General features: G+C 41.9%; 1 protein-coding gene across 13 annotated transcripts in view; it reads left to right on the top strand.

Annotated features, from left to right (window-relative positions):
• RPTOR (regulatory associated protein of MTOR complex 1) overlaps window positions 1-16,577 on the top strand; it is a 493,211-nt gene that overhangs the window by 83,461 nt on the left and 393,173 nt on the right. For 3 of the 13 annotated variants that reach the window (XM_084837705.1, XM_084837706.1, XM_084837707.1), the window contains one exon: window positions 186-282. The exons of the other annotated variants lie outside the window; for them this stretch is intronic. The gene's annotated coding sequence lies outside the window, so the exon portion shown is untranslated. The remainder of the gene's footprint in view (window positions 1-185; window positions 283-16,577) is intronic. 13 annotated transcript variants of the gene reach the window in all.

The following is a 16,577-nucleotide window of genomic DNA, read 5'->3' as shown; positions in this document are numbered from 1 at the left end:
TTTCCTTATTTCAGTCAGAGTCTTGTTTACACTAATTGTTTTAAATGTAGAGTTAAGTTATGACTGAGTTTAGGATTAAAAAAAAAACATCTCCTTTTTGTCATACATATTTTGCTGAAACTGGTTTTCAAAAAATACAAGAATTGAAAAGTCTTAACATTTTTTATTTTCCCCATTTTCTCCAGACCCTCCCTGCCCCCAGAAAACAAAAATGAAGTATGGGAAAAAAGAGCAAGTGCACCAAAGCAAGAGGGGGCACTATATTGTTGTTATTTCATTTGGGTGAGTTTGGAAAGTTGTAGAAAAAAGAAAGCCAAACAGTAAGCCTGTACTTTCCCCAAAATATCATTTTTTACTTAGCAATACTATGAATACAAAGGGGAGAAGCTACTTAGGTGCTAGCTCCTTGTATGATTATGTACCAACAATATACTTTTTGCTTAAATAGATAAATCGTAGTCATAAAATTGCATTGGTTTTCTTCTGTTTGAAATGCTCTAGTCAGGAGTAATGGAAGTATTCAAGAAAAAAGGATGGGCCCCTCTTGCTTTCCTCCTACACAAGTTATTTCAGTCCAGATGTAGCACACGTGGAAGTATGTGCTGGCATATTTGGGAGCATTTAGCTAGAAACTGTGATATCTGTAAACATCTTTGTTTTAAGATTACTGATTCCCTTAGTGGTAACATCTGTGTGAGCATGAAAGGCCACAATGCTTTTTATGAGTAAAATTGCAACGATAGCGCATTATTACACTTATTGATGAGTCATGCGTTTCAAATATCCATGCTACGTGCCATTCCAGAGCTCTTCTGTTTTCAGCAGTCATGAGAATAATGAATCCTCTGGAACGCAGTCTATTGGCCGGCTGACATGAGGCTTTAACACAGCATGTGGAACCTAACATATAGTAAAACCTCAGGGCACAACGAAAACAAACAAGTCTCTCTGCTGTTTTAATAACAGAGCCCGTGGAATTGGGAAAAGGGGGTGTAGGGGGGAGGCTTCTAGTAGCAGCAGGTACTCTGTGTGTGGGCAGACCTCATGCTGCCTTGTATAGTTTGCACAAAACATGAGGCAATTACTGAGCTCAGATGTTTTGTGTGCAAGGTACTGGTTCATAGTGGTAAATCACTGCCCTTTGAAACATTGCAAACCTGAACACGTACCACTTTATTGCACTCAGCCAGCTTTGGAGTTTTTCTGCAGTAATAAAGAGAAGTTGCCGGACTATCTGCAATAAATAGGAGAATGCTTGAATTTCCTAGTCCTTTGCTGTAAATACCAATAGACCGACTTTTGTCTTAGTTCTCCCCTTCTCCCCACCCCATCATTTGCTTAGATGGTCAGTGAAGGAGACTTGAGAGATCCAAATGCCAGGTCACCGAAATAGCCAGTGTAGGGAAGGGAGCTTGGAAATAGTGTGTTATGAATGCATGACAAGTTGACATGTATTGATTATTGGAAAATGGCCACTGAGTGTAATGTGAGCTACGTTGGAAGGATTATCCAATCAGATGTGGGAGAGACAACATTGACTGTTGTCTTAGTTTCCAAAAACAGCTCTGCTCTGTGTTGGACTGTTATACCTCTCTCTGTCAAATACTATTAAACCACTGACTGTAATTTATCTGTTTGCCACTGCTTATAACTTTAATTTTCCCCCTCATGTTGTTGTATAGCTGTATAAAATTCTATGTTGCTGAAGTGGAAAATGCCTGTTTCATCTTAAGAATAGTACGGTTAAATAAAACAGACATTTCATTGCAAGGCTCAAATAAACATTTTATTGGGAAGATGGAATAGAGAGTTACAAAGTTTCTGGTAAACAGGAGGACTTCATCTCAGGAACTTTCCTATACAATTAAAGTTCTACAGTTAAGCATAGGGATTATTTCACAATTTTTTTTAACTGGCTGGGGATGATGGGGGTTTATAGTCTATCTCATCTGGGCGGGCACCAGGTTGGGAAAGGCTGCTTTCAACTCCTATGAGTTGAAACCCCAAATGTGTTCCCTTCTGTTATAACAAGGTCAGACATATACTTGTGTGTCTGCGTTCTGTATTGAGTTGCCAAGGCACCATATTTTGGTCATTTTTAACTTTTAGGGTGTTAAAAAATAATTGAGCTGGTTTGTTACTTTTTGGTTTTTGTAATGTTAAACTGTAGTGGCATCCTCAGACAGACTGGCCCATCTGCATGTGGCAAAAAGCAGCTCCTTAAATATAAAGTATTTTCTCTGACAGTCAATTTTAATTTGATTGTCCTTAAATGGAATGTGTCTCTTAACTCTATGAGGCCTAGCTATTTCTATATGTCCATAACCTGTATGTTAATATGTAAACAATGCCTGACCCCAAAAGTGCCAGCAATAAGGTGTCCCATCTGGCACATGTATCTGGACTTCACTGGCAATACTTGCCTCTACTTTTCCCATTGGTTTGTTTCTTTATTTATATAATCATTTGTGCACTGTCTTTTAGGACCAAGTACTGACAAGGTGTCTCACATAATATATTAATGCAGTTTAAAAGTCCAAGTCAATCAAACAATTACACAATAGCTGCATCCAATAAATAAAAATACAGGCCACTTAAATAAAATGTTCGAGCAGCAAGGTAAAGAGGTTAAATACAGTTGTAACTCACTGCAGTTAAAACTCAGAAAAAAGCAAGACAAAAAGGATGGAGTTTTTACAGTTTTTTTATTTTTAAGATAGAGTCTTTACGGCCCTCTTAAAAATACTCGAGAGTGGAGGCCCTGCATACCTCAGTGGGCAGAGAGCTCCAGAGCCTGAGGGCCACCACTGAAAAGGCCTTATCCACTGTGCCTACCAGCTTAATAGATCTTACAGGAGGGCCTGTAAGTAGGGCCTCTGAGGCAGGTCTTAATGCCTGAGCAGGTTCATATAGATACAGGTGGTCCTTCAAATAACCTGATCCCAAACTGTTTAGGGCTTCATTTGTCAAAACTAGCACTTTGAATTGGGCCTGGGAATGCATTGGTAACCAGCATAACTGGTACAGCATTGGTGTCTCATGTTCTGACGTCCTCACTTTCACCAGCAGCCAGGCAGCTGTATTCTGCAGCAGTTGAAGTATCCTGATCATCTTCAGAGACAGCTGGGATGGACCAGGCCCCTGAAACCTCATACTCATAGGATCCTGACCCTTTGTCCTCTAAAGAAGAGGCTCCAGAGTTAACAGTTCATGGAGAGGATCTGGTCACAGAAAGGCATCATGAGGCTTCCCCCCTCCCTGGACTCAGTTCCCTAGAAATATCCTGGGGCTTGCCTCCCCTGTGTCCAGAGGAGGCTGCCTTGCTGTCTTCAAACTCTGAGGATTCCTGCCATGAGGACATTTGCATGCCACAGCTACTCCCACGTTGCTGCAGCTTAAGGATGCTAAAAATTCAGGCCTCTTTAAGAGAAAAAGCATTAGTCAGTGTGGAGTCAGAGCCAGCCAGCCAGCCTAAATGTAGCCAAACTCTTATTTAACGCTCAGTCTTGAACTGATAAGTGTCTATGGATAAAAGGTGCCTTCAGCCAATGGAGAAGAGATGTATGCTGTGGTGGCAGCTACCTTAGTGCAAGTGTGTCAGGATGGCAAGACACTTGAATCAAGGTGACTCGGTGCACGGCACTGCATCATTCTGAACTGCAAAGCTAATTTTCAGTAAGCATTTATTTCTTCTCTCAAAAAAGAAAGAGAAAAAAAGATGAAGCCTATTTCAAGCTGTTTTACGTTGGCGGGAGCTACACTAGCTGAATGTCCATGTAGTGTTATGTTTCACTCACTCTGATGGTGCAGTCTCATGTTGCCAGGAGGCAGTAATGTGCTTTTGCTTCTACTAACAAAGCCTGATCCTGCAGAACTGTGTGAGAGCGAGAGAGCGCACCTTTATTATTTATCCCACCTCATCCTTATTTGTCCAAGGTGGTTCATAATCAATATAACACATCAATAAAACAAATACACAATAAACACCAACAAGGAAAACCAGGGAGTAAAAATTCCAATAACATCTACTGGAGTCATAAAACACAGATCTAAAACACCAGCATTACTTTACTATACAATTAAAATGCTTGGTGGAACAGGCAAGTCTCTCCCCCCCCCCCCCCCCAAGAAACAAGGAGTTACTGGAACATATATGGCAGGAAGCACATTCAGGAGTTTTGGAGCAGTATCAGAAAAGGCCCTGCTTCTATCCCTAATTGCTCTTGCCTCTGAGAGGGAATCATCAACAGAATGTTGCCCCTAGATCTTAATGATGCCACTGTAAGACAAATACTATAAGTAATTTTTAGTTAGAATAACTAGAACATGAATTATAAGTAATTCTTATTCAGGAATTTCTGATCTCGGTCCAGAAAGACCAAAGTAAAAAAAGAAGAAGAAGAAGCTCTGTTTACCTCACTTTGTTATCTAATCTAGTTGTAAAGCACACTGTATATTTGGTTAGGTGATATACATAGAGATGGCAAATTTGGGAGAGTTAGGACTCAGTATACATGATACAGATTCTGGAGTAATTAATACTGATTTCTAATTCCGGAGTTCTACTGTTTTAAGTAAATTGAAAGCTCAGCAGGTGGTGACAGCTTCTAGTTTATAGTGGTCTGGTTTGCACGTAATACTAAACTATGGTTTAGCTTATGTGCACGAGTACTCCTCCTCCCCTCTCTTCCTTCTGCACAACTAAAGGAAAGATGAGAAGCATTTGCTTTCTTTTTCGGCTGGTTAGTGGTTAATCATAACTATGGCAAACTGTGGTTAGTCTTAACTATGGTTTAGGAAAGAATCCAATTTCATAGTGTGGTTTGCAGTCCTGGCTGACCACAGTTGTCATAAAAAACATAAGAAGAAACCTGCTGGATCAGACCAAAGGCTTATCTAGTCCAGCATCTTGTTTCCTACAGTGGCCAACCTGATTCCTATGGGACAAAACAACTGTGCTTAGTTGAAACGGAAGCAAAAGCTCCCAATCACCTCCTTATGGCTGCACCAGGGGAGGAGAGGGGAGTATGTGAAAGCCATGCTCACTCAGACTCATTCCAATAGTGCTAAAACTGTGGGCTAGAGTATGTCTGAATGTAGCCAATGTGTGTGTATAAACTATACCTTGTGATAGGTATAGATTTGCAACAATACTGAAGTAGTTAATCCCCATTCTAATCGGGTTGCCAAGATAAAAGAGTGGAACTGAAGAAGAAGAGATTACACTTTTAAAGCTGTTTTGTATTTTATGTATTTTATATTGTTTTATATTCGATTTATGTAACCTGCTCTGAGGGAAAAACACACAAAAACACTGAAAGACAGGGCATACATTTATAAAATAAATAAAACCATTTGGTACTGTATAAGCTATGAAAAGGACAACCCCTTATGTAGGTTTACCATGGAAAGAAGGATAATATAAGAAAAAGAGAGGAGAAAAAGAAGGAATGGGAAGCCCTCAGTTCTACCACACAGCAGTCTTTACTACACATTTCTAAAATTTTGTCCTCACATTGAAATACTTGACATTACATTTCTTTTGTATGTTCTTTATAGTATTTACTAACATAAACAGTATGTTAGCGCAGAGTGCGAATTGGCCTGCTCATTAACATGTTTATTCAGAAGGAAGGCCCCGTGAATTCTGAGTGATTTAAGCTTAGTTCTCATAAATAGGCAACATGTTAAACCTATTTCTGGGTTGTAGGACTCTAGATTGTAGATTGGGGGTCACATGATTGTTTAACCAAATGTCAGAAATCATGAATATAATAAGACTCTTAATTTTAGTAGGTCGTTTTGCATTAACAAATTTGCATCTGTGCTGCTATAAATTATCCACAAATGTATGAAAACAGTCCGTCTCTCCCCACCACCCCAAACTGCCCAATCTGTAAGTAGTATAGTACAATATGAGAGAACACATTAAAGAATATCCATAGGTCAGCTAGGCCTCTCTTCTTGATAGATTCTCCTGGAGCAGTAGAGTAACCTGGGAGGATGAAGCATCAGGACTGGCTGGTTCAATTTACATGGCAGCATTTCCTTTCCCATGCTGTGGCTTCAGAGAACACCAGTGTGTTCTCTGTAGCCAGTTGGCTGCAATCTTTAAATTGGGTTAGAGTGCTTTCTTCCAAAAATGAACTCCTCCTTTTGTATTTTGGCAGTTTTGCATGGAACATTAAATAGAAGCTACCCTGTAATAGCCCCTTCATGGATCACTGCCTTGTTGTGGCGAAGGGGCTTGCGTAACTCAGTGAAGCCATAAGCTATGCCGTGCAGGGCCACCCAAAACGGACAGGTCATGGCAGAGAGTTCTGACAAAATGTGGTCCACTGGAGAAGGAAATGGCAACCCACTCCAGTATTCTTGCCAAGAAAACCCCATGGAATGTATCACAAGGCTAAAAGAGATGACGCCGGAAGATGAGCCCCTCAGGTCGGAAGGTGTCCAATATACTACTGGGGAAGAGCAGAGGGTATTTCCAAGTAGCGCCAGAAAGAGTGAAGCGGCTGGGCCAAAGCCGAAAGGACACTCAGCTGTGGATGTATCTGGTGGTGAAAAGAAAATCCGATGCTGTAAAGAACAGTATTGTTGAGGAACCTGGAATGTAAGATCAATGAATCAAGGTAAGCTGGAGGTGGTCAAACATGAGATGGCAAGATTGAACATTGACATCTTGGGAATCAGTGAACTCAAATGGACAAGCATGGGCGAATTTAATTCAGGTGACCATCATATTTACTATTGTGGGCAAGAATCCCTTAGAAGAAATGGAGTAGCACTCATAGTCAACAAAAGGGTGGGAAAAGCAGTACTGGGGTACAATCTTAAAAATGATAGAATGATCTCAGTACGAATCCAAGGCAAACCATTCAACATCACAGTAATTCAAGTCTATGCCCCAACCACTGATGCCAAAGAAGCTGAGGTTGACGGTTCTATGAAGACCTACAACACCTTCTAGAACTAACACCAAACAAAGATGTCCTCTTCATTATAGGGGATTGGAATGCTAAAGTAGGAAGTCAAGAAATGACCGGGATAACAGGCAGGCATGGCCTGGGTGTACAAAATGAAGCAGGACGAAAGCTAATAGAGTTTTGCCAAGAGAACACGTTGATCATAGCAAACACTCTTTTTCAACAGCACAAGAAATGACTCTACACATGGACATCACCAGATGGTCAATATTGAAATCAGATTGATTATGTCCTTTGCAGCCAAAGATGGAGAAGCTCTATACAGTCAGTAAAAACAAGACCTGGAGCTGACTGTGGCTCAGATCATGAGCTTCTTGTTGCAAAATTTCAGCTTAAATTGAAGAACGTAGGGAAAACCACTAAACCATTCAGGTATGACCTAAATCATATCCCTTATGAATATACAGTGGAGGTGAGGAATAGATTTAAGGGATTAGACCTGATAGACAGAGTGCCTGAGGAACTATGGACGGAGGTCTGTAACATTGTTCAGGAGGCAGCAACTCAATCCATCCCAAAGAAAAAGAAATGCAAGAAAGCCAAGTGGCTGTCTGATGAGGCTTTACAAGTAGCTGAGGAAAGAAGGGAAGCGAAAAGCAAGGGAGAAAGGGGAAGATATATCCAACTGAATGCAGAGTTCCAGAGAATAGCAAGGAGAGACAAGAAGGCCTTCTTAAATGAACAATGCAAAGAAATCGAGGAAAACAACAGAATGGGAAAGACTAGAGATCTCTTCAAGAAAATTGGAGATCTCAAGGGAACGTTTTGTGCAAAGACGGGCATGATAAAGGACAAAAAAGGCAGGGACCTAATAGAAGCAGATGAGATTAAGAAGAGGTGGCAAGAATACACAGAAGAACTATACAGGAAAGATCTGAATGTCACTGATAGCCATGATAGTGCGGTCACTGAACTTGAGCCGGACATCCTTGAGAGTGAAGCCAAGTGGGCCTTAGGAAGCATTAGTAACAACAAAGCTAGCAGAGATGACAGTATTCCAGCTGAGCTATTTAAAATCCTAAAAGATGATGCTGTTAAAGTGCTGCATTCAATATGCCAACAAATCTGGAACACTCAAGAGTGGCCGCAAGACTGGAAAAGGTCAGTTTACATTCCAATTCCAAAGAAGGACAACGCCAAAGAGTGCTCAAACTACCGCACAATTGCGCTCATTTCACATGCCAGCAAGGTGATGCTCAAAATCCTACAAGCTAGGCTTCAGCAGTATGCGAACCAAGAACTACCGGAAGTACAAGCTGGGTTTCGAAGAGGCAGAGGAACGAGAGATCAAATCGCCAACATTCGCTGAATCATGGAGAAAGCAAGAGAATTCCAGAAAAACGTCTATTTCTGCTTCCTTGACTACGCTAAAGCCTTTGATTGTGTGGATCACAACAAACTGTGGCAAGTTCTTAAAGTGATGGGAGTACCAGACCACCTTACCTGTCTCCTGAGAAACCTGTACGAGGGTCAAGAAGCAACAGTCAGAACCAGACATGGAACAACCGAGTGGTTCAAAATTGGGAAAGGAGTACGACAAGGCTGCATATTGTCGCTTTGTTTATTTAACTTATATGCAGAGTACATCATGAGAAACACCGGGTTGGATGAATCACAGGTCGGAATTAAGATTGGTGGGAGAATTATCAACAACCTCCGATATGCAGACGATACCACCCTAATGGCAGAAAGCGAAGAGGATCTCAAGAGCCTCTTGTTGAGGGTGAAAGAGGAGAGTGCAAAAGCTGGTTTGAAACTCAACATTAAAAAAACGAAGATCATGGCATCTGGCCCCATCACTTCCTGGCATATAGAAGGGGAAGAAATGGAAGCAGTGACAGATTTTACTTTCTTGGGCTCCAAGATCACCACAGACGGTGACTGTAGCCATGAAATTAAAAGACGCTTGCTCCTTGGGAGGAAAGCTATGGCAAACCTAGACAGCATGGTCAGAAGCAGAGACATCACCTTGCCGACAAAGGTCCGTCTAATCAAAGCTATGGTTTTCCCAGTAGTAATGTATGGCTGTGAGAGCTGGACTATAAGGAAGGCTGAGTGCTGAAGAATTGATGCTTTCGAACTGTGGTGCTGGAGAAGACTCTTACGAGTCCCCTGGACTGCAAGGAGGTCAAATCAGTCCATCCTCAAGGAAATCAACCCTGAGTGCTCATTGGAAGGACAGATCCTGAAGCTGAAGCTCCAATATTTTGGCCACCTAATGCGAAGAGAAAACTCCCTGGAAAAGACCCTGATGCTGGGAAAGATTGAAGGCAAAAGGAGAAGGGGACGACAGAGGATGAGATGGCTAGATAGCATCACCGATGCAATGAATATGAACTTGAGCACACTCCGGGAGAGAGCGCACGACAGGAAGGCCTGGCGTGCTATGGTCCATGGGGTCACGAAGAGTCGGACACGACTGAACGACTGAACAACAACAACCCTGTAATAGATCTTCCCATGGTCATTGACAGGTTCTGTTCAGGGAGTCAAAGATTGCGTCTGTCTCTAACTGCAATGGTCACCCCCTGGCTTTATTTTTCCCTAGTTTTCCCTAGTTTATATTGTTTATGTATTTGTGACAAACTGCAAACGAGGTCGCGTAGCCAAAGGCAAAATTGTAGGCTGGATGGCACACAGTTTACATAATTCAGAATCTGGTGTGAAGTACTTTGCAGCATATGCTCATTAAATGTGCATGAAAGTAGTTTTTTTTAACTATTTCATTTTTAACTCTTCATTTTCCAGTAAATTTAAGTCAATGCTTCTATCAAGATGCAGTATTAGGTTTAAGTGTCTCCTTGGTTTTAAAAATGCTCCCTTCCTCTTTCTGACTGATTATTTCTTAAACACCATATTGAATGTTTTCACTGACCTAACTCTGGTCATGGAATATTTTCCCATTTCCCCCAGTTTTTTCTTTGCTCTGGCATCTTCTTCCAAAGGGCATAGTGATGGCAATATATCTCTGATTATAGTTCAGGTCAAAAAAAGGAGCATAAGTTAATTCTCCATGTTCTAGTATCATTACCAAAATGATTCGGTCTCTCCCCACCTGCCCCTGGTAGTGTGATTGTCACATTCAAGTGAGACATTCTTGTTCCTTTTATGGTAATTCAGCTCAATAGAAATAACAGATTATGTACACTGCTCCATTGGTGTCTCCTACCTTTTTGCTTTGGGGATGGCCTTTCATTTGGGTATCTTGCTAGGTACTAGTATGAGGGTATCACACTGACAGAATGAGCTCCATGATATGTATGGCACTTCACACTCTGTAGCAAGATCCTGAGAAATGCCCCCTATGTTACATATTTTGTACACAGAAAGGCACTTCTGTGTGTCATGTACAGGGTGCTCTGATGGCCTTAAGCAAGTGATGCAAGGTGGTAAAGACTGCTGCGACTGCTCTTGACACCATTGCTCCCCTGAAGAACCACTTGTACAGAAAAGCTGTACCATTCAGGAAGTTCCCCAGAGTGCAAGTGAAGCTGGTTCCAACAGTGGTTGTTACCCAACTGCAAGATGGGAAGGTAATTCTCAGTTCTGGAGCAGAGAGATGGGGCATCACCTTGTACTGCTGCTGTTAACCCAGCAGCTGATCTAGTGTTCTAATGCAGACTGTAGGATTGGGCTGAAAACATTTTATGTAGATAATGAATGATTGGACAACTTTTCTCTTTATTTCTTTTGGAGGCACCTTAAGGATTTTTTTAATGTGCTGTATCTATATTCAGAAGTACAGTCACCCTCCCTCTGGACCTCTTCATTAGACAGATTAACCAGCAGCCCCAAGAGCAATGATATAAAAATATCTTTGGTTCACAGTTTTATAACTAGACTTGGAATATATGTTCCAGCTTCTTGTTTAGAATCATAGAATAGTAGGGTTGGAAGGGGCCTACAAGGCCATCGAGTCCAACCCCCTGCTCAATGCAGGAATCCAAGTCAGAGCATCCCTGACAGATGGCTGTCCAGCCTCGTCTTGAATGCCTCCAGTGTGGGAGAGCCCACCACCTCCCGGGGGGGAGGGTGAGAGAGGGGGTGAGAGTGGGTGAGGGAGGGAGGGAGTGACTAAAGTCAGTGAACAGAACTTTAAAGGAAGTCACTAGTTTTTTGGTGCAGCAGCTTCCAGAACTTCTTGTTTGTTCCTTCAGAGCAAATGCATCAGGCATTTTATCTTTTCATTCCTAGATGTTTAAATGCTGTTCAGCATTATAAAGTTTTTGAAAACTTGGCCTGAACAATTTTTAAAAAGCAGTAACATTTCTTGTGCACCATAATGATCGTGATTACTTGTTTGGCTTTTATTGCTAGCCTGAGGTATATAAATAGCTTCCATTGACCATTATAAGCATTTAGAATGGCAAAACAAGCAAAGGCTCCTAAGAAATCCATGCAAGTAGTTAATAAAGGAGGACTTGGTATGCCAGGGTTTTAAACTATATCACAGCACTCTTAAAGTGAGCTTTAGGATAATAAATCATAGTTTAATCCTGGCCTGTTTAATCAAACTATATTTTAAAAACTAACCAGAATTCCCCCAGTTCAGATGTAAAAGGTATCTCTAATTAGTTTAAAACATGAAATGGATGATTCCAAGCTCCTCCTCACAGCCATCCCAGAGAACAAGAAGGGGGAGGCGGAGTGTGGAAGTCTGAGGCTCAACCAGCCTTCCTGTATCACTAAATTATGCAAAACGCTCCCCCCCCCCCGGTCATATTTCAAGAGGCACCAATTGGTATTCGGGAAGCGCCAACTGTGACACACTTTACCCATTTCCCTCCCTAGACCTTCCCTGATTTATTGTGCTGCCCAGTTTGTTTGTTAATATTGGTACTGTGAGAACTTTGTTTTAATGTTTTTATAAATGTTTTGTTTTAACATATTTTACAGAGTAGCCCAATGCTTTCCAAAGGAGCGCTCCGATGGCAGAGCACTGCAAATACCCAACGCTGTTTCAGCGGACGCCCAACAGAGCAAAAGGAGTGACGGAGGCGATCTTCACCTCTTCATCCTCCTTCATGTTGCTTTTCTCACTAGACACGCTTGAGCGTCTAGTGGAGGGCGGGGGCAGGGAAGGGTTGCTGGGAGGCTTCTGGATGTTGTTGATCCTCAGCCCTTCCCCTACCCACCTCATTCCCCTATTTGCATCCTCACCCAAGGTCAGGGCTCTGATCTCAGGTGAGGAAGACACCATAGTGCTTTCCACTACAAGGGGCAGGAGGAAACAATCCCTGTTCAGATTTTCCTTCCCAAGGTCGTAGCAGTGTCTTTAGTCTTGGAGGGGAAACTCCAAAATATCCTATGGTCCCTTGGATTCTCTCTCTTAATGTATTTTTAATGTATTTTAATGCATTTTCTTTGTAAAGCACATAGAGATATTTTGTAAATATGGTAAGCGGTATATAAATTTATTAAACGAATTATATTTATATTGTTCTCACCCTCCAAAACTAAATATCTTTTACCACTGGTCCATTCTTTTTGCAGGCTTTAACTCACTGCATTTGATAGAGGTTCTTAGATTCAGCTTTAAGAGATTAAGCCCGGGTATGCTCTGACTTGGATTCCTGCATTGAGCAGGGGGTTGGACTCGATGGTCTTATAGGCTCCTTCCAACCCTACTATTCTATGATTCTATGTATCATTCAATATCTTTGTCTTAAATTCCAATTTCATTTTAAACTAAGGATGGAACATTTAATATGACTGAAACTTGTTTTATTCTAATAAAATTTATTTATTCTAAATTATTTTTAAGCTTATTCAAAACATGGAACATAAAGGCATTGTAGCCCTTTCACTCACATTGCAGTGGCAGCAAATAACTTTCATCTGAAAATGGGTCAAGCCATGGGACTTTAACCATCCTCAGACTGAGACCTGAAGTGATAACCAGGAGCATCTGTTCTCACTGAATGCGAGCTACACTTATTAGCAGAGGTGTAGCTTCATGTTCTAAGGGTGCAAACTTATCGGATCTACGCTGGGTACTCATAAGCCTCTGAACTCAGATCCAATGCAGAGCGGGGAGGTGTATTGCACATCCCCGCTCTGCATTTTAGCTAGATAGGAGTTTTCACTCGTCTAGCAAAGGCTTTGTGGGGAGAAGGAGGCTGGGGACAGCTGGGGATAGCTTGGCCTCCTCCCCTCCCCACCCACCAACACGCCCCCTTTACCACTCTATAAGCTCTCATCTGCAAGCTCCTAGAAGCAGCTGGTTCTCTCTCCAAGCCAGCTGTGAGGGGCCAGGTGGAGAGGCAGGGAGCTTAGTTTCCTGGCTCCAAGGTCAAAGGGCTGTCTCCAGCTTCAGATCCAGGAATCTGAAATATCCTATGTCCCCCAGGCCCTGTTTAGGGGACATAGGATTGCTCCCTAGTTCTCTCCAATATCATGCCTTCCCCAGCCTGGTGCTCTCCAGGTGTTTTGGGCCCAAACTCGCATCATTCCTGACCATTGACCATGCTGATGTGGGCTGATGGGAGGCTGGGGAACATCTGGAGGGCAGGTTGGGGAAAGCTGGTTTAAATTAACTAGAATTCTTCCAGTTCAGACATAATAAGCAGCTTTAGTTAGTTTAAAACGGGAAGTGAAAAATTCTGATCTCTTCTACTCTGAACTGGACCAGTAGATTATGTACATTGGATTTATTGTTTCATTGATTAAATTATGCATATTTAGACTGTCCACCAAAGGCCTTGGACATTTACTTTCACTTTTGTGGAGAAAACTACCAGCCCTTGCTTCTGGAAAATTCTTAGCATTTAGTCTCCCAAGTAAGTGTTCTTACTTTGGGAATTTGCATGTGTATAGTCAAACATAAAGCCTTAATTTTACAATTACTTTCCTGTCTCTAAAGAAACACCAGTTTGCCTACCCTTCCCCTAGTCTGTCTGACTACTTGGAGAGTTCTAAACCTTTCTGCCAAGCTTCCACTCAGCTATAAGGAAAGGTAAAAGGAAAGGCCCTTTGGATTAACTTGCCCAGAGCTCCAAAACACAGACTTAATAAAACTTAACAAAAATCTTGTGAAAATTCTAAGAATGCAAGGGGTAGCTTTGCAACTGTGCAGTTCTGCCTGTGTGGAAGTATTAGTGAGAAATTCCCTTTTAAACAATGCAGCCAAATGTCCAAATATTAAAAAAGGAGTTTAGAGAGCAATCGAAGGAAGCCTCTGATCCCCGAGGCTTCCATGTATCCCGTGCCCTGCCAGGCTGCTGCCGATAGGGCGGGAGGAGCAACGGAGACTATTTTCGCCTCTGTGTCCTCTGTTTAAACATTTTTGCTCTAGACAGACCTTAGAGTTCCCCCATTACACATCCAAAACTTAAGCTCTTTCACACCATAGTTTCTCAAGTAGGAACTGGCCAGCTCTTTTATAATTCAAGTGTAGGGCTCCACTACGTAATTATCTGAATGGCTAGCTAGACCAATTTCTCTGGCATTACTAGACAAAAGAAGTCTGTCTCTAGGGGCCATAAGATTGTTTGGAGTCTCCCTCCCAAGGCTGTAGACAGTGCTATGACCTCAGGAGGGGGACTCTGAGTTCCAATCCCCTGCCCCACCCCCTCTCAGCTCCTGTCTAAACATATGATCAGAAGTAGCCTGTTCCTGAATTATGTAGGAAAATTGTAGTTACTTCTAAGGGGAAGGTACTCTGCACATGCTCAGAGGCACTTTTCTTCTCATATTCCAAGGCTTGGCTCTGGTATTGAAAATGGATGACTGGGCTGAGATCTGGTGATGTCTTGGCACAAATTAAACCAGGGGAAGGAAAAATATGCAAGGAGAGCTTGCCCATAACAAGAATGGTGGGTGTGGGAGTTGTGAAAAAGAGACTCTGATAGTACATGAAGGGAAAGAAGAGGAGATTGTTGTGTGGAGAGGACCAGAATGCAATGTTTTCTGGATATCGTTTGCTGGCACTGAAGGTGGAGTCAGTGCTTAGTTTCTACACAGAGTGGCGCTAGAGGTTTAATCTGTGTAAGGCTTGCTTTTAAATGCAAAGTGGTGGTGGAGAGGCTGCAGTTGCTCAGTAGTGAGAGGAGAGCACTCTGTATATGCTCAGAGGCACCTATCTGTTATTTCTGCTAAAGAATTCTGTGCCATGGACTCAATGCCCTATCATGTGCTAGTTACTAATTTCCTTTGTGTTCCTTAGTTGTAAAATTGGACTGATACCTTCTAAATGTATTATCTTGCTTGCCACATTGCTTTTGTCTTTTGGACCCATCTTCTTGCTTGCACTTTCAGTTGCTAGTTCCTGGTTGTGACACCACTGAGTCTCAATTGTGTTGAATATGGATGCCTTGACCATTTGATCAAGGGCGCTCTTGTTGTTGAGCAGAGCTGTACTCGCCCAGATCCCGTGACTTGCTGCTGCCCCTCTTCCCCTGACCCAGAGCTTCCCAGCATCTTACCTTGGGGCAGGAGGAAGCTGATGGCACTCCCAGTCCCTGGAGGATCCTCAGCGGATGGATTGGAAATACAAGTCCCAGCATTCTGAGCTTCTCAGTGAGAAACACGTCATGTTTCCAGAGAGGCTGCTGGGATTTGTAATCCTAGTCCAGTCCCCACTGAGAAAAGGACACTATGTGTGCAGAGCGAGCAGAGGAATGTTTGTGCATCCCTAGTATTGACCCTGCCGTTGGCTCCCCCAAGCCCTGCCTATAGCCTCACCCATTTATGTTTAGGGGATCCTATCATCTGTGAAATGTTGGAGGGTATGTGAGATCCTCAGCTATTCGAAAACCCTGTTGTTGTTGTTGTTGTTGCTGTTTGCTATGGATTCTATTTAGCTGCAGTCTTTCACAGATAGGCTTTTAAAAACTCATTGTTTTAAAGGGGACTTAAGCAGCCTAACTGTAAACAGTGTAGCAATAGTATTAAATTTATTAACGGTGGCTAAAATGTTCATTGCTACATATTGGAAAATCAGCAAAATTCCCAGTTCAACTGAACAGCTACAAAATGTCTGGAGTAAAACCGTTATAGTTAGAATTACACATTTTATTCAGATGATTGCGGGGGACTATCACAATAAGTATTTTGGTATTTAATTGGTCCTTGTTTATTAATAACTGGAATAAGAAATGCTCCATGAGTTATTTGCACTGAGTGATACTTTATTTACATGTTAGTACTTGGTGGTTATATATTTTTGATCATTATGAATGGATCATTTGTGGCGTAATCACATAGTCATTATTTAATGAGGCTACTAGCAATGTGTTATGATAAGCCCTAGCACAAAAGTAATCTACAAAAGTAAGCTAGCTCTTCATACTGTTTCAAACAGAGGAAGTAATGGACTGGGCTTTTACATGTTGTAATTACCAAATAATTTATTTTGAAACAAACTTCTGAATGATCTTTTTAATGTCAAATTTCTCTAAAGCACAAGAGACCTCTGACCAAGGCTGCAATCCTCTACATACTTACCTGGGAATCAGTCTATTTGAACTCAGTGGGACTTACTTCTGAGTAGACATACCTCACTAAAGTAGACATATCTGCACTGTAACTCACTAAAATAGTCCTCTTCAGTAGAAGTCAAAATTCTTTGGGAGCGTGGCATTTTAATTATTT

The sequence above is a fragment of the Heloderma suspectum genome, chromosome 2 (genome assembly GCF_057233095.1).
Source record: "Heloderma suspectum isolate Gila_16-S chromosome 2, 16-S_ref, whole genome shotgun sequence".
Taxonomy (NCBI): domain Eukaryota; kingdom Metazoa; phylum Chordata; class Lepidosauria; order Squamata; family Helodermatidae; genus Heloderma; species Heloderma suspectum.
This window is presented reverse-complemented; position numbering and strand designations above follow the sequence as displayed.